General features: G+C 44.6%; 1 protein-coding gene across 2 annotated transcripts in view; it reads right to left on the bottom strand.

Annotated features, from left to right (window-relative positions):
- TRMT9B (tRNA methyltransferase 9B (putative)) overlaps positions 1 to 18,680 on the bottom strand; it is a 39,785-nt gene extending 21,105 nt beyond the window's left edge. Inside the window, exon 1 of one of the 2 annotated variants that reach the window (XM_036301148.1) lies at positions 18,138 to 18,680. The gene's annotated coding sequence lies outside the window, so the exon portion shown is untranslated. Of the gene's footprint in view, positions 1 to 17,964 lie in introns of both variants that reach the window. The other variant, XM_036301147.1, reaches the window with a different exon arrangement.
- Between the last annotated feature and the right edge of the window lie 328 nt (positions 18,681 to 19,008).

The following is a 19,008-nucleotide window of genomic DNA, read 5'->3' on the forward strand; positions in this document are numbered from 1 at the left end:
CATTTTGCCATGTTATCCATGAGAGAGTTGTGCAATGATTCAGTGTGATATGATGATTTACAAAAAGAAATACATATTTGGCCTTTGTCCACTGTTCCTGGCACATAGCCCCTAAAACCCTTGGAATACCCTATATAGAGCCATGGGCCGTCATCTCCTGTTATGTTTTGTTTCTACCCCCAGTTCCTGAAATAGCTCCGGAGCAGCAAGGTGAAATGAGTGTATTTCGCTATTAATAAATGACAAGTCCTTTTTTACTATACATTAGTTTTATGTTAATGAGGTGGCCTTTATCAGTCCCTAAGGAGGGGCTGGTTGCCGTGGTGCATACTGAGAGCACACACACAGGAGAGTGTTCCCTTTATAGTCAGTCAATAAAACACACAACTTGAAAACGGAAACACCAATAAAATGCCTTAAAGCTCACAAAGAAAACTGCAAAGGCAGAACTCGGAGCGTTTTGTTCTGACCCAAAAACACTGTCCAGGGAGAGGAACACCTGGGCCCAGGGCTGTCACTGGCAGCGTGACCTCGGACAGATCACTTAGCTTCTCTAGGTATCTGTCACCTTCTCTCGGATATCAAGAAATTACCCTTCCTCTCTTAAGGCTCTGATTTTCATATAAAACGTGCTTTAACATCCCCAAAGCACAACGTAACTTTAAAGCACTCGTAGCCTACCCCAGACGTGAATTTCTTCTCTCAGTTCCCAAACCCGGTGCTACGCACAGACTGAGCCTGGAAAAGTGCGAAGTGACTGACAGCACGCAGTCTAACGCAGAGGTCTGGTGCCAAGGCCTACTTCCAGTCCCGAATGAAATTATAATGTTCTGTAGCTAATACTTAAACGTATTTTTATTGATTTCAGAGAGGAAGTGAGAGGGAGGGAGAGATAGAAACATCAACGAAGAGAGGGAATCACTGATTGGCTGCCTCCTGCAAGCCCCCAACTGGGGATTGAGCCTGCTACCTGGGCTTGTGCCCTGACCAGGAATGGAACCATGACTTCCTGGTTCATAGGTTGGCACTCAACCCCCGAGCCACACCAGCCAGGCTGTAGCTAATACTTTTTAAACTCGGCTGGATATTTTCAAGACCCTAATTGGTGGCACAGTATTAATACTGGCAGCTGCGCTAAATGTCTGACACATTGGAGTTCACGGCAAAGGTCAGAAAAGACCAGGTCAGGGCAGCGACTCCTTTCTTTCACTGACACCTAAAGGCGTGAGACAGCCCAGGTCAGCGCGAGATCCCAACAGTGGGTCTGAACAGTGGCGCGCAGGCTGCCTGAGAGGTGCCCTGCACGGGCCGCGGAGCCGTGAGGTGAGCTGGAGGAACGGTGCACGCGGGGTGAGTGCCCCTGCCATAAGCTCTCTCTTTGCTGTTCTGTGTGATGAAGCACGGAGTGCAATAGGAACGTCAATCAAATGCCACTTTAGAAATAAAGGGAACGGGGGGAAAACAGGCTTACATAAAACACAGATCTCAGAACCAGAAGTTCAAGGTCAGTGAAAGAACAGACTGCTGTGTTTAACAACAACAGATGTCTACAAAAGTTAACAGAGTAAAATTGTTTTTTTTTTGTTGTGGTTGTCACTAGTATTTTCATACAATTTTGTCCACAGAAGCAAAATAGAGAGTGCGTGTGTTTTATTTATACATCAATAACACATACACTTACAAGCCAATGTGAGCGCAGGAGAGCGGGTGTCATCAGCAGAGCCAGGGCTCTGGTTTCACGTAAGCAGGTAAGTAGGAGTGTCTCTGTGACACTCCTAAGTGCTGCAGATCTGTTGCTTCTCTCTGGGACGCTGGTCAGGCCAGGCCAGGGGGTGAGTAAGTGGCATGCTGTAAATCCATCACAGCTCAGCAACTGTAGTGCCTGGAGAAGGCCTACTGGGAGAGGTGGGGGTGCAGGTCCGGGGTCACCTTCTGCGCTGCCTGTCTTACCATCCTGAGGACTGCCCCCCCCCCCCCCCCCTCATGGCAGAGGAGGCAGCTGAACTTTGAGTCAAGGTGGGTATCACCTCACACCTTGAAAAGTCCCTAAGATTCCTCTGAACCTGATGGCATTCCATAAAAACTCAGAACTCAGATTAGAGAGCAGGGAGGGATGTGGGTAATCAATGAGAAGGTATGCTAGCTCTTCATGACAAATAAATCAGAAATTGCTAAAGGATCGATATTTGCATAGGAAAGGAAAATCCTTCTTTAACAGCCATTCCAAAGAGCAAGCCCATGGCTTTCTAGGTTAGAGAGACAGAAACCGGGAAGGTCTGCCCACCCCACTGCCCCTCCTAACATCCGCATCCAACAGGCTGCATCCCAGTGAAGTCACACATTTTTGCAGACCGCACTAAACTCTTAGTATGTGTGTCTTTGTGATTTGGGTAGTATCCCATTTAAAACAGAAATTCATCGATATCATTGTCTCTTTTGAGACAGAAAGAGAGAGATGAGAGAGAAACAGCAATCAGTTGCCTCCTGTATGTGCCCCAATGGGATTGAACCTGAAACCTAGGTATGTGCCCTGACAGAGAATCGAACCCTCAACCTTTTGGTATATGGGATGATGCTCCAACCAACTAAATCACCCAGCCAGGGCGCAAATTCAAAATCTGTTAATAGCTTAGACCCAATTACTACTTTCATATTCATAATCACGATAAAGACAATGTTCTGAAAAAATGTATTTAACACTCTTCTGGCATTCTAAGTGGATTAAGGATTGTAATTCTACTATGGAAGTGACAGCTCCCATACTTACTTAACAAGAAAAATTGAAAACTCGGAAGGCTTTCCCTTCCCTGGAAATGACGAGTGTTAAAGAGCCACTTTACTTAAGAAGGAATCACTTAGGTACAGTGCATTAGTGGAGACAAGTTAAAAATAACCTAAATGGAGACGGCCTGAGCTGGCCAAACGCCAACAGGAAAAAGTCACCTTAATGTCAGCTCTGTCACAAGGAAAACCTGTGTGGTGAGTAAATCATCCTTGTCATTTGTCCCTATGACTTCACTGTGGTCAGATTGGGTTCAGACTTTGTGTGGAACTGGTAGGTGGAGCAGGAGTTAAGAATATGACTGGATGTGCTAAGGCCCTGAGGTCAAGTCCTAGCTCTGCCACTCTCTAGTCCAGTGATGGCAAACCTATGACACATGTGTCAGAGGTGACACACGAACTCATTTTTTTGGTTGATTTTTCTTTGTTAAATGGCATTTAAGTATACAAAATAAATATCAAAAATATAAGTCTTTGTTTTACTATGGTTGCAAATATCAAAAAATTTCTATATGTGACACGGCACCAGAGTTAAGTTAGGTTTTTCAAAATGCTGACATGCCGAGCTCAAAAGGTTCGCCATCACTGCTCTAGTCCTATTATGGAAGACACCTGTTCCCAAAACCTTGGATGGTATCTCACTTGTGCTTTTGCCCGATACATTAGCATTTAGTTTAACGGATCTAAGATTCCAGGGCACCATTTGTATCTTTAGATGATTATTTCAGAGAGAAAACGAACACAGGAAATGACTTCCCCAGGACCCTAGAGTTAAGCAGTATTTGAGTACAAAACCCACAGAGCATTTCTGCTTCCCCATACAATGTTTTGTGTACCATAAAAAACGTTTATTTTCGCCCTGACCAGTGTGGCTCAGTTGACTGGAGCATCATCACATATACCAAAAGGTTGCAGGTTCGATTCCCGGCCAGGGCACCTACCCAGGCTGGGAGGCAACCTATATATGTTTTTCTCTCACGTCAATGTTTTTCTCCCTCCCTCCCTCTCCCTTCTACTCTCCCTCTCCCTTCCTCTCTCTCTCAAATCAATAAAACATATCCTTAGGCAAGGATTTTTTTAAGTTTATTTTCACACTATCTAAAATTTTATTTCCTATACTTCCCATACCTCTGGAGTATTAAACATTGGGATTGGTCCTGACGATGAATGCTACCTGATCATAACATGCCTTTGGATTATAACACCAGAATGTAAAAATGGAAAGGGACCCTGTAAAATGTAAACAGGGAAATGAAAGTATTGGGAACTCTTTTTTGCTCCTCTGATCTGGGGAAATGAGACTTTAGTCCTCTGCCATGCCCCTGCCCACTGTGCCAGCTCCTGAACAAAGAGGTGCAGCCCATCTCCAAGGGGCTGAGTCTCCTGGTCACACACCCTAGAAGCCAGACTGCTCTCTGAGCTCCTGCCGCCTGCGGGAGTGGGGGGTGAGAGGATGGTAGTAGTGAGTGCCATCCATCTCTTGTATTAGTCAGAGAGGTCCTATGCTAAATAAATAGGCACTGAACTCAATATTTAGGCCAATTTTAATAAAAGCCCGTGTCACATAATTTAACATTAGAAATAGCTGAGGTTGATCCGTTTTCAGTACCAAGGTATTATTTATTTTAATCACTGTTATAAAAATCTTTCTAATATGTACCACATACCTTTTATGTCTTTCTAGACAGCCTATAATGAACACATTCTTTCTTGACGACACAGGGGCAAATTATGACAAAGTATTACAGAGCAGCGCTGCTCCCCGGGGCCTGACAGTGTGGGTGGGCATCTCCGCTAAGTGCATGAGGCTCTGGGTGCCCTGCCTTGCTGTCAGCAACCACTTCCCACTCTGTCCCCGTAAGCTATTCTACTTTCAAATGTGTTGCTTTTGATTGGCTTTGGGCTTAAAACAAAACAAAACAAAAACAGACAACAAAATCTTTTTTATTGTTGTTAATCCTCACTCGAGGATATTTTTCCACTGATTTGTATGGAGAGTGGAAGAGAGGAAAAGACAGAGAGAAACATCAATGTGAGAGAAATACATTGATTGGTTGCCTCCTGCACAGGGTCCAGGCCCGGGAGGAGTCTGCAACCAAGGTACGTGCCCTTGGTCTGCAGGCCAATACTCTACCCACTGAGCCAAACCGGCTAGGGCAACGAAATCTTTCGAAATCCTACCTAAAATATGAAGAAAGGGTCATCAGAGGGGTCAGCTTTGGATAAATGTGGTGACTTCTATACTGACCACTCTTGGGCCCTCTTTGTTCTGAGTCGTGATCTGGCTGCTGGCAACGGCTTGCTGTACCTGTGACCTCCTGCTAAGTCCTTGGGCGCTGGCCCTCTGTCCGCCTCTGCCTTTTTTGTTTTGTTTTGTTTTGTTAATCCTCACACGAGGATATTTTTCCATTGATTTTTAGAGAGCATGGAAGAGAGGGGGAGAGACAGGGAGATAGAAACATCAATGTGAGAGACAAATAGAATGTTTGCCTCCCGCATGCACCCCAACCAGGGCCGGGGATCGAGCCTGCAACTGAGGTATGTGCCCTTGACCAGAATCGAATCCGGGACCCTTCAGTCTGCAGGCTGATGCTCTAACCACTGAGCAAAACCGGCTAGGGCTACCTCGGCTTTCTAACCAGAACTCCCAAAACCATCTCCTTGCTGTGTGTTCACTTCAGTGCTACTTCTGTTTCGTTTATCCTGAGCTCCTAATAGCTTGGATCTTGTAGTTCCTTCCACTGTCTGTAGCAACCCACACCTGCTTAATACTTATGAAAACCAATCCGGGGGAGGGTTTGAATGTTTACATCACGCACAGAGCTTTCAATTCTAAGTGCCACAATTATGAAAGCTGCACAGAAGTAGGAAATACATCAGTTGAAAGAATGTTCTAATTTGCAGACAGCTTGCATGTATTTTATCAGACTATACTTGACATTTTAAGCTTCCTTGTGTCAGTAAATTATACTTCTCCTAGCAGCAGGAGTTATTAAGTCTGTGCCCAGAATAAACCAGACAGTTTTGGAAAGTTTAATTTTTTTTCAGTTTTCATACTCTACTTTATGACTGTGTTTGTCTTTCCAAAAATAAGCCTATAATGATACATAGTCTCTTATTTCTAATTTAAGACTATAAATGCCATTTTTTAACCTTCACAAGGTTTCATCATAATCCGGTAAAAAGTTTCAAAAATTCAAAAATAGAAAAGACAAAAGATTTAATCTGAAACTCCTATGCAAGATGGAAATATTTCTTGATGATGGCTTGTTAAGATGAAGATTGTTAGAAATACAACACTTAATGGAGTCTAGGGTGCCACCTTCATGATCGGAATCTTATGTTCCTTAAAATTCATACATTGAAGCTCTAACCCCTAATGTAACTGTATTTGGAGATAAGCTCTCTAAGCAGGTAATCAAGGTTAAATGAGGTTGTAAGGCTGGGGCCCTGATCCAACAGGATTAGTTTACTTTTAAGAAGAGACACCAGAGAGCTCTCTCCATGTGCACGTAGAGGGAAGCTCACATGAGGATGCAGCGAGAAGAAGGCCATATGCAAGCTAGGAAGAGGGCTCTTACCGGAAACCAGATCTGGGACTTAGAGCCTCCAGAACTGTAAGAAAATAAATTTCCAGTAGGCAGCTAGTTAGATGAAAGACTGGGATGGGGGGGAAAGAAGAGGAAGTCTATTTTGCTTACAACAGCTAGAGGAGAACAAAAAGGGAACATTAGCTCATACCAGATAGCATGCCCCAAACTAAAAGTAATTCTAAGAGCACAGGTCAGTACATATCGAATTTTTTACAGGGCAGCCACAATAATGAGGAAGGGGAGACTTGAAACCCTTCCAGATGGCCCCGACATCTCGGGTAGTCTAGAAACCTAAAGAATAAGGATATATAGATATACTAGAGGCCTGGTGCACTAAATTTGTGCATGGGGGGGGGGCATCCCTCAGCCTGGCCTGTACCCTCTCCAATCCGGGACCCATTGGAGGATGTCCGACTGCCGGTTTAGGCCCAATCCAACTGGCAGTCGGACATCCCTCTTGCAATCTGGGACCTCTGGCTCCTAACCGCTTGCCTGCCTGCCTGCCTGCCTGATCCCCCTAACTGCTCTCCCCTGCAGACCTGATCCCCCTAACTACTCTCCCCTGCAGGCCTGATCCCCCTAACTGCTCTCCCATGGCAGCCTGATCCCCCTAACTGCCTCTGCCTCAGCCTCACCACCATGGCTTTGTCCAAAAGGACGTCTGGAAGGTGGCCTGGAAGATGTCTGGCCTAATTAGCATATTACCCTTTTATTAGTATAGATAATCTTTAAGACCCCCCATTAGGTGGGGTGCTCAGACCAGCTGAGGTGCTTGCTTGTATTATATTTGAGTGTATTTTCTTCTGCAATAAAACTTCATTTGTGTTGCCTGCTATTTGTTGTCCCTTGTTTGAATTCATTCCCAAGCAAGACAAGAACCAGGGTGAGGTGGGCTTGAGACCCCCGGTAACATTTTAGCCATCCTGCCTGGGTCTTTGGTTATGGTAGCCCATGCTGACTAAGACACCATTTATCTTATAATATGCACAGTTATTTTACCAAGAAAGTCAAAGACATGCCATCAACTGTAAGATGTACCCCGATTCCAATGTTGAAATGTGAAATGTTAAAAAGATAAACACAATATTTAAAATAAATAGCAAAAATAATCCGTATGACAATAATGATGAGCTTTTTAAAGTAGCTTTTACCCAAGTAAGGCCAAATAATCTGCTCTAATCATCTTTGTTTGATGGCTTCCTACATTGTTAAAAAATGAGAGGTTGCATAGCTTCATGCATGAGAAAACAGTCAAACATGGGCAAACAGATATAAAACCAAAGCTTAACCTTTTATTGTTTACACTAGAGGCCCGGTGCACTAAATTCGTGCACGGGGGGGGGGGGGAGGATGGGGTGGGGGAGCGAGGTCCCTCAGCCTGGCCTGTGCCCTCGGGGGATGTTCGACTGCTGGTTTGTGGGAGGCAACCAGCAGGGCGCTCGCCAGGCCCCCTTCCCCGCTGCCATCTCCACTGCCGCAGCTTGTCTCCTCCCTCTCAGGAGGGCAGACGCATCATAGAGACCTGTCGTTCCACCATTCCTCCGTTCAGTCAATTTGCATATTAGGGTTTTATTGTATAGGATTGAATTTACCTCCATTTCCCCAGAAAGCCTGAGCTATTGACAGATAGTGCCTTAACTCTGCTCCTACTTCGCTAAGAAAATGTAAATTTCTCCAATTTCCCTCCTAAAAGTGAACACATCCTTTTTGTTTCAGAATTATGGGTCATTTCAAAGGCTAGCATCTCTCCTTTGTTGATCTCTTTCCTGGGCCATTAGCCTGTCCTCTCTCTTCCCTCCCTCAGTCTCTCTCCCCATGGCCTTCGCTCCTCAGTCAGCAGAGATGGAGTGCCCTCTCCTTAAATAAAAACAGAAAACCACACACAAATGCAAGCCATTCCCAGCCCCTGCTTCTGCCCTCATGCTTTAAACACTTTCTTTTTTCTTTTTCAAGAGGGGTCCATAAGCCTTGCTCTCTTCCTCCTCCTCCACCCTCCTTTGTATAAAGTGCCACACAACCCACTCGATGTCACGAGTCCCTAGGGTTTCCCTGCCACATGCTTCTCTCATTAGGTTTCATAGCAACGGCACTCGAGAAAAAACTACAATTGAATTCCACAGGATGGTCATTTTGCTGGTTGAGAATCTACTCTTTCTGAAGCCAATGGTCATCCAGCAAACAAGAAACCTCCAACAGCGAAGGTGCCTCTCAGATGGATTAATGATGTGAGGAAGCATGAGAGGTGGAAAACAGATCATGCTGACGTGGTGGGGCCAAGGAAAATAGCAGCTGTGTGTGGAATGACATTTAAGCTCCGTGGCCTATTGGTGAAAACCAATGCCATTGGCTTCATTTATAAATACCTGAGAGTCAATCAGCAAGGGAAAGAAAACTATATTATTCGTTTCTTAAGGACTAAGGACTAGAACCCATCTATGCTAATTCTATAAACCCAGAGTCCACTACGTCACAACACAGTTTAAAGAACCAGATCTAGGAAAACAGGAGTCAGTCAGCCACAGCTTTCTCTAAAGTAGCTGTTGCACAAAAGTTTTCAGAAACCTGTATAAATACTTGAGTGATTGCTATTGACCTGTAATCAAATTACCATGTCAAAATATAATGTAATTTTCCTCTCCATTTTTACATCATTCAACCAGTCTTCAATTTTCTGTTTGAATGGATGAATCATAACAGCACACTGGAAATAATTCAAAACACCAAACTAAGTGGTTAGAAGTTTATAACCTGACAATTGAATCAGGGCATATCTTGCCTCCAGCACAGACAGCCACAGTGTTAAGTTGACCTGCTTTTAGCTGTACATGTGGTAGGATTTCTAGTAGCTTCTGCTATCTATCTATCTATCTATCTATCTATCTATCTATCTATCTATGTATTATTTTTAAAATATGTTTTTATTGATTTCAGAGAGGAAGGGAGAGGGAGAGATGAAAACATCAATGATGAGAGAGAATCATTGATTGGCTGCCTCTTGCATGCCCCCCTACTGGGATGGAGTCCACAACCCTGGCATGTGCCCTGGACCGGAATCACACCCAGGACCCTTTAGTCTGCAGGCTGATGCTCTATCCACTGAGCCAAACCAGCTAGGGCAGCTTCTGCTTTTTAAAGATTCACTATCATTCTAATGTGGTATCCTATACATAAACCCAACAATTTTATGCCAGAATATATCATCGTAATGAGAATAAAAAGCTTCTGTAGGCATATACTGCCAATTCATTTCCAAAGGCCCAAATTTTAACAAGTAGAATAGATAAATTATACAACAAAAGATCATAAATTACTTTGGCTAGGAAAATATCTTTAAAAATAGCTGGTTCTGCAGACTGGAGGGCTCCGGGTTCGATTCCTGCCAAGGGCACATGCCTGGGTTGCGGGCTTGATCCCCAGTGGGGGCATGCAGGAGGCAGCCAATCAATGATTCTCTCCCATCATTGATGTTTCTCTCTCTCTCCCTTCCTCTCTGAAATAAATGAAAATATATTTCGAAAATAAATAACTAAAAATAGCTGGCTCAACATTCTTCTTGCAGGTTTCTATATACACTGCATACAAAAGAGTGTGAACATGTGTTTAAACAGCCTTTTTAAGGTGATGGAGTATGGTGTAGCCCACTTTTCCATGGTCATGTAGGAACCACAACATTCGTCCCCAGCAAAACAAGATCTAGGTCTGTATTTCTGCCACCTCAATGCAAACCCTCCAGAGCCTCCTGCATGGGGAATCCAGCCAATGTCTGAGCAGGAAAAATGAATGGCAGAAGGTTGGGGGGCCTTGATGATGGTTGGCCTTGCAACCTCCAGACAGGCATTTGCTCTGGTTTCAGGCTTGTCTATCACTGAATTCTGTGGGCCTAAGCCCTTAACCAACATGAAACTGGGTGGCAAGGAATAGTTTGCTCAGAAGTCTGATTCAGTGCATCTTCCCACCTGCTAGGAGCGTGGGGAAATGTGTGCATGTAGGGTGCAGAGGAGAAGGTTAGATGTTCAGCAGGGATCAGACTGACAGTACTGCTCTCGTTTATTAACTTCCTTGACTTGGCACTCTGTTCCCAACCACCTGACACGTCACCACCTCGAGCCCTTACGTTAACATTTTCTACATCTTTTACTCTAGCACCAGGTGAAGTGCCTGTGTATATGTATTTTTTATTGATTTCAGAGAGGAAAAGAGGGAGAGAGAGAGATAGAAACATCAGTAATGAGAGAGAATCATTGATCAGCTGCCTTCTGCACACCCCCTACTGGGGATCAAGCCCACAACCTGGGCATATGCCCTGACAGGCAATTGGACCTCCTGATTCATAGGTCGATGTTCAATCATTGAGCCACGCCAGCTGGGCTTATTTTAAGCAATTTTTAATATCTTGTATTAGTGTTGAATGCTGGCAATACTGATGAACCAATATTGATACATTATTAACAACAAATACCCAAAGTTTATATTAGGGTTCACTCTTTGTATTGTAAAGTTCTAGGGTTTTCCAAATGCATAATATCATGTACCCACAATTCTAGTATCACTGCCCTAAAAATCCCCTGTGCTCTACTTACTCATCTGGCCTCCCCCTCAAAAACCCTGGCAACTACTAATCTTTTTACTGTCTCTACAGTTTTGCCTTTTAAAGAATGTCAGATAGTTGAACTCATACAGTACTTAACCTTTTCAGTTGGTTTTTTGCACTTAGCAATATTCATTAAGGTTCCTCCATGTCTTTTTGTGGCTTGGCAGATGTCGTCATCGCTGAATAACTGTATGGGAATACCATGGCTCATCTATCCACTCACCTACTGACTGAAGGACATCTTGGTTAGTTCCAGTGTTTGGTAATTATGAATAAAGCTGATGTAATATGCCTGTGCAGGTTTTCATATGGACCTGCCTGCTGATTTTTCAGTCCTCACCCACACAGGGGCAGTCTAATGAGAGCTGACTTATGGACACTATTCATTCTGGAAAGCAGAAGATACTCAATCTGGGGCCTTTTCCCCTCAAAGCTCCTTATTACCTATTTGGCTCTCAGCTATCATTTCGGATTGACAGATAACTTCTGCAGATGTATTTTCTGAAGTTTGGTTACTTCTAATGACTAAAAGGTTATCAAGTTCCTTCAAGGGTACTGTTATAGATAAATGAGTTTCCTCTAGTGACTACATAGAGGGCTGACATCTGTCATAGAGACTTAGAGAGCCCAGCTGGCATGGCTCAGTAGTTGAGCAGCTCTATGAACCAGGAGGTCACGGTTCGATTCCCAGTCACAGCACATACCTGGGTTGTGGGCTTGATCCCCAGTAGGGAGCCTGCAGGAGGCAGCCGATCAATGATTCTCGCTCATCATTGATGTTTCTACCTCTCGCTGCCTCTCCCTTCCTCTCTGAAATCAATAAAAAATATATTTAAAAAAGAAAAAAAGAGCGAGATGGGGGGGTGGGGGGGGGTAATGTGGGGATAAGGACACATATGTAATAACTTAATCAAAAAAAATAATTCAAAAAAAAGAAAAGAAAAAAGAGCGAGAGAGCAATACATCTTCCTTATTTGTTTCAGACATGTCAACATTACTTGCCAGGACTGAAAATCTCCAGTGGAAATAAAAGTGCTTAAAATTTTAGACAAAAGGTTATGTATTGATGCTTCTATATTCATAAAGGGATTGTCTAAATTGAGCTTAGACACATTATTATTCTTGGCATTGACATTCTGATCTCTAGTTCCACAACCAAAGCAAGAATATTTTTCTTTGTATCAGAAGGTCCACATTCTGCTGTAGCCTGTCTCCTTTCATCTCAGCTTCCAAATCAACAGGTAGTTGCTGGTTCTGTTGCCTGTTTCTAGGAAGTTCGTGGTGCCCCGTATTACCAAGATGTCCTTGGTCATTCTGTTGATAACCTCATGCCATTGATCTCCTAGTTCAGTGGTCGGCAAACTGCGGCTCCTTGAGTGTGGCTCTTCCACAAAATACCACGTGTGGGCACGCACGTACAGTGCGATTGAAACTTCGTGGCCACACTCAAGGGGCCAAAGAGCCGCATGTGGCTCGCGAGCCGCAGTTAGCCAACCACTGTCCTAGTTCTTTGGTTGCATCATTCACTTGACCCTTATTCTGACATTTTAGATGCTGGCCCCTTTTCACTCAGAAATATCTGTATAATGCATAAGGGTACTTGTGAGAGAAAAACTAGCTTCTTTTGTTGTGTGGGGATGAAATTTGAGAACCTGGGTATTTTGTTCAGCAGACTGTTTATTTTTAAAATACATATATTTTTATTGATTTTAGAGAGGAAGGGAGAGGGAGATAGAAACATAAAAAATGACAGAGAATCATCAATTGGCTCCCTCTTGCATGCCCCCGATTGAGGATCAAACCCACAACCCTGGCATGTGCCTTGACTGGGAATCGAACAGTGACCCCCTGGTTCATAGGTCAACATTCAAACACTGAGCCACACTGGCTGGGCAGGCAGTTTCTTTAGAGTATCTGCAACAGCTGCTTTTTCTGATGGATTTTGCAGAGCCATGGTAGGACTCCTGTCTGACAGAGTACTGCGCTGAGGAGTATGACCAGAAAGATCTTGTAGGGCAGGAGTGGGGAACTTTTTGTCTGCCATGGGCCACTTGGACATTTATAACATCATTTGCAGGCCATACAAAATTATCAACTTTAAAATTAGCCTGCTATATCTGGTCAAACATTTAATTAACTCACCCCTAATGCCTTGGCAGGGCCAGACGAAATGATTTCACAGGCCTTATATGGCCTGCAGGCTGGACGTACCCAACCCCTGCAGTAAAGGAAAAGGGGTGTTTTTCCCTCTCTACTTTTAATTTTTTTCATTTAAAAATCAGATTTGAAAGCAAGGGCTCACAGAGATATCGGCACACCCATGTTCATACCAATACAATTCACAATTGCCAAATGGAGCAACTCAAGTGTCCATTACAAATGAATGAATAAACAAAACATGGTATATACATACAATGAAATCGTTGTCAGCTGTAAAAAGAAAGGAAACTCTGACACATGCTACAACATGGATGAACCTTGAGGACTTTATTAGACTCAGTGAAATAAGCCAGACCCAAAAGAACATATACTGTTTGATTCCACTGATATAAGACAGCTAGACTAGTCAAATCCGTAAAGATGAGAAGTAGAACGTTGGTGTTTCAATGAACTCCACTTTTTACCTCACCAGGACAGAACACACCACTTTCTCTTTGAAAAAGCCACTGTTGTCCACACGGTGATAAGAGTCCCCAATCACCAAAACCCTGTACTGCTCTCTCCCCCAGACCACCAGCCTCTCAAGGGAAGAGCTACACATCTTGCACCAATTCCAGTACAAAGAGGTTCCATATCCAGAGTCAGCGAATAAACAAACCATTCAATGATGTTCAAATACTAGTCTTGCCTGGTTCTCCTCAACTTTGGCTTTGAAAAAATATACAAAAAATCTTGTGCTCTCTTTACCCACTTTAATTCAGCACATTGGTGATTGCAGATTTGGGTATTTTTCTATTACATAATACACTTAGCAAATCAAAGGCTCATTTGGATTTTTGATCCATAAAAGGAGTTGTGTCCTATCCCTTAATCTTTAACTTAGCCCCATAAAGCTAAAGACAAGAATTTATGACTCTTATAATCCAAAGGGAGGAAAATCCAGCTTTTTCTCTTGCATGTTTGCTTGCATGAATGAAAGAGGAAAATTAGGGATGGGGAGGAGATGCTGAAATTAGAGAGTTCATTAATATGCTACTATAACAGAAATATTAACACTATTTTTCCCTTATAATTAACCAAATAAAAATATAATGTTAGATTTAAACAGCACCATCCTGAGAATACACTATAAATGGGGTTTAAGAACAACAGCCTGGTAGGGACTGGAGATCACTACTCTTCACATGACCTTGCCTGGATGTTCCCGGATGGCAATCCACCGAGGGTGGGCAGCAGCAGGAGCTATGTCACAGCTTCTCAGAATGGGGCTCAGCAGTTCTCAGCTCCAGACTCCGGAAGTGAATCAGTCTCTAAGCTCTTGAATAGACAGTCAAACGGGATAAATGTACTTATTCTGTATATTTCCAGCTATCATATATATATATATATATATATATATATATATATATATATATATATATATATATATATATGGTTTTTGTTGTTGTTGTTAATCTCCACCCAAGGATATTTTTTCCTCATCGATTTTTAGAGAGAAACATTGATGTGAGAGAGACACATCCATTGGTTGCCTCCCGCACATGCCTCCACGGGGGGTGGGGGGTGGTGGGGGTGGGTGAAAGGGGATGGGGATCAAGCTTGCTACCAAGGGATGTATCCTTGACTGGAAGGGAACCCACCACCCTTCAGTCCACGGGCTGATGTTCTAACCATTGAGTAAAAACAGCTAAGGCTATATATGGTTTTAAAGTCAGACAGTAATGCAAAGAGCTGACAGTGAATTATGGTCTAGGCCAGCCGTGGGCAAACTACGGCCCGCGGGCCGGATCCAGCCCGTTTGAAATGAATAAAACTAAAAAAAAAAAAGACCATACCCTTTTATGTAATGATGTTTACTTTGAATTTATATTAGTTCACACAAACACTCCATCCATGCTTTTGTTCCGGCCCTCCGGTCCAGTTTAAGAACCCATTGTGGCCCTCGAGTCAAAAAGTTTGCCCACCCCTGGCTAGGTTCTGGTCAGCTAAAAAGTTGATTGCAGATATCCTTTTTATAATTCAATATAGTAGTCTGAAAAAAAAATCCAAGGTAAGGTGTTTATACAAAGGAATTAAGAGTTCTACTGAGGCTAATTCTTAACCTGAAAAAAGAAAATGTGTGTCACAGCCCAGGCCCACTGTTCCTGCCTCATTGACACATGTTTCCTTCTTCAAAGACACTGTTCTAGAGGGAAGTACCCAAAGTGAATGAGGTCAACTCCTTTTGGAGATCTCTTGGCCAGAGGTCTGTGCTACGTACTCTTATGACATCAAGAGAGGAGAATTGTGCCCGGCCGGTGTGGCTCAGGGGTTGAGCATCGACCTATGAATCAGGAGGTCATGGTTCGATTTCTGGTCAGGGCACATGCCCAGGTTGTGAACTTGATCCCCAGTGTGGGCATGCAGGAGGCAGCCGGTCAATGATTCTCTCTCATCATTGATGCTTCTATCTCTCTCTCCCTCTCCCTTTCTCTCTGAAATCAATAAAAAAGTATATATATATTTTTAATATATTTTATTGACTTTTTACAGAGAGGAATGGAGAGGAATAGAGAGTTAGAAACATCGATGAGAGAGAAACATCGATCAGCTGCCTCCTGCACACTCCCTACTGGGGATGTGCCCGCAACCAAGGTAAATGCCCTTGACCAGAATTGAACCCGGGACCCTTGAGTCCGCAGGCCGATGCTCTATCCACTGAGCCAAACCGGTTAGGGCAATAAAAATATATTTTTAATAAAAAAGAGAATCGCAAAAACTGAAGGACATTCAACTAGTCACTTAGCACCTCTATAAGTTCAGCCCTACCAGGGACTGAAATATGCTAGAATCAGGCTTGCTATTTAGTTCCTTCAGTCTGTCCTTAAATAAATCCCCAGAGTCTTAATGCTTTCATGCCACTCTCCTCAGAACACTTCCTAATTCATCTACGAGTAAAGATGCAAGATGGCACAGACAAGTTCTGACAGCCGCATCTCAACAATGCATTATACCAACGGCTACATGACAGTGAGAGCCTCACTCAATTCCTATCTAAAACACAATTCAGGACATCAACATGCAGCAAACACAAGGGTTTAGTTGCCTTTCCCGTCCTCCCCTCCAACATTAAGCTCCTGTCTATTGCCAAGCTTGTCTGGCCCTTCATGCCCTCTTCAAAGCAGTGACAGTGTCCTCATCATAACGTGTTTCAGATTTTGGAAACTAGCTTTCTAAAGGTGCATACGAATTCTTTACAAGTGAAATGCACATAAGTATTCATATATTCACTTATCAGAAATGCTCTGAGAGCCCAGCTGGCGTGGTGCAGTGGTTGAGCATCGACCTATGAACCGGGAGATCCCGGTTCGATTCCTGGTCAGGGCACATGCCCTGGTTGCTGGCTCGATCCCCTTTGTGGGGCGTGCAGGGGGCAGCCGATCAATGATTCTCTCTCTCATTGATGTTTATATCTCTTGCTCTCTCCCTCTCCCTTCCTCTCTAAAATCAATAAAACTATATTAAAAAAAAAAGAAATATCCTGAGATATAATACATTCTTTATGGTCCTTAATCACCATAAGATTTGGCTTTAGAGGTACACATGGACAGAGACTGAAGGTTGATTGGGGCAGCCCTCTGCCCCTCCATTTGAAGGCAGAGTTAACCATGCAGATAGCATTTTCAACCTCACCTCCCTCCAATAAATAAAATTGTATTATAACCTTTGAACTACCTTGATGCTTTAGCCATATTAAGAACACACACAAAAGGACCAATTATTTCCAAAGAACATCGTTAGAGTAATTGAATCTTTCTAGAAAGAGGATTTTTAAAAAAAAAATCTAGAAAAGAGTTTATAAAGAGTGTCCTTCTTAAATCTAACCAAATGCATTGATAGTGCAGTAGCTCTCTGGAGCAGTTTCCTTGGCCAGGAGGCACTTTCCAAATGGCCAAGGTGTCCTTTAGACGGCATGAGCTTTGACCTATGAACCAGGTCACAGTTTGATTCCCGGTCAGGGCACATGCCCAGATTGTGGGCTTGATCTCCAGTAGCAGGCGTGCAGGAGGCAGCTGATAAATGATTCTCTCTCATCACTGATGCTCCTATCTCTCTCTCCTTCTCCCTTCCTCTCTGAAATCAATAAGAGTGTATTAAAAAGGAAGAAGTCATGGGCAATTCTTCCCTTCGGCGACTCTAAGCCTCCCTCACCAATCTGAGTCTGGTACACTCAGCCAGCTGTCAAGGACAGAAAAAATCTACAATTCTCCCTTCCCTAAACTTCAGAACAAATTAACCATTTATTAGCCAGTAATGTCATCCAAGGATTCGATAGGATTGTAAGTCACACGAATAATAGTATTTTTAGCGGCTGAAACAAGGGGTTAAATGCCAATCGTTACCTGTAACATTGCCAATAACCTTAACCACAAAACGATATAGATATATTCTGGCTCTTTGCCCACACGAGATGTTCCATGAACATTTACATGCATGCATGCCAACCAACATACAAAGCTGTGCACGTAAATGTTTATAACCTTATCCCCTTTCTATGTAAAGCATTGCACGCTTATCACATTTATCATAAAGAGCCCAGGTAATACCCAAAACATACATATTAGCAAACATTATGCAAACCCTACCCTCCCATCTTGATAGGCATTCTTAAGCTGTATTTTTGCCATCTTCTTTGGTTCAGTCAGTTCTTTCAGCTCAACTAAAAAATATTCTGAAAAACTTCCTGACTTCCAGTCATCTTAGTTCACCGCCTGCTGCTAGTTAAAAATCCATTCCCAAATGAGAGCTTCTACAGGAAAGGATACACACGCACTCCAGGAAATAGACATTCATTTTCACCTTCAAGACACCAAGCACGTCCCCTGCAGCTCAGAGCTCTGATTTGCCCGGTGGACTTCGGAGGCACATTCCGCAGTCCCCATCTGCAGGGCAGGCTCGCCTGTTTTGATCACGTCTAAGTTTTCCAGGTAAACAGGTCACCCTCGGCGACAGGGACGACAAAAGAAACTCACCCAGGCGGCCAGATTCCAGTCCCGGGCGCTCGCAAGTGAGCCGACCTGTCGCGCCCCCTCCTCCCGGTCCCGGAGGGAGGGCAGGCGCAGGGCCGGCTGAACTAGGCTGGACAGCAGGCTTCCCGCCGCTCCCCTCCGCAGACCATTGTTAGAGCCGCGGCCGGCGAGCTTCCTGCACCGAATGGGGGCGGGAAGCTCCACCGAACCGAATAGTTGCAATGCTCTCCCGGAGCCCGGGAGGAAAAGCTGCTTTTGCATCCGAGGCGGAGGCTGTACCAGGTGTAACTTCCACCCCGTGACCTATTTTAGAGTGTGAGAATGAAAGCAGTGAGAAAAAATAGACGGAAGGTGCGCGGGGCAGCTGGGCGCCGTGGGCGCGGGGGCCCGGGTGGGAGCGCGCGTGCGCCCGGGCGCAGATCGGGGCTACGGAAGAGAAGTTGCAGCCAGGGCCCTGGAGGGAGGCCTCCGGGGCAGTGGATCCGCGGGCAGAGCCGGGGGTGGCCCCTCCGCAAGCTCCTCCCCCGCCGTGGCCCGATCCCGGCTGCGCCCCGCCCTTCTCCGGCACGCCCCGCGCGGGAAGCGCTGCTGGGAGGGGAGAGGTGGGGGGGCTCGGGGGCCTTCAGGTGGTGGGGGCAGCAGCAGCTGGGCGACCGCCCGCAGTTCCGGGAGCGCAGTTCCCCGCCCCCATGGCCATCCCCGCCCCCCGGACCCACCCTCTCCATCCCGGAGGTGTCCCGAGGACAGCCTCGGGGAGGCGCTGGGCGTGGAGCAGAGCCCGAGGGGTGCCACCTCCCCGCTAGTCAGTTGCAACGCCCCGCCCAAAAGTGCCCGGGAAGTGAGGCTCTGCCGCGGGATGGGGGGGACCTTCCTG

This window comes from Myotis myotis, unplaced genomic scaffold, assembly GCF_014108235.1.
Source record: "Myotis myotis isolate mMyoMyo1 unplaced genomic scaffold, mMyoMyo1.p scaffold_m19_p_3, whole genome shotgun sequence".
Classification (NCBI taxonomy): Eukaryota; Metazoa; Chordata; class Mammalia; order Chiroptera; family Vespertilionidae; genus Myotis; species Myotis myotis.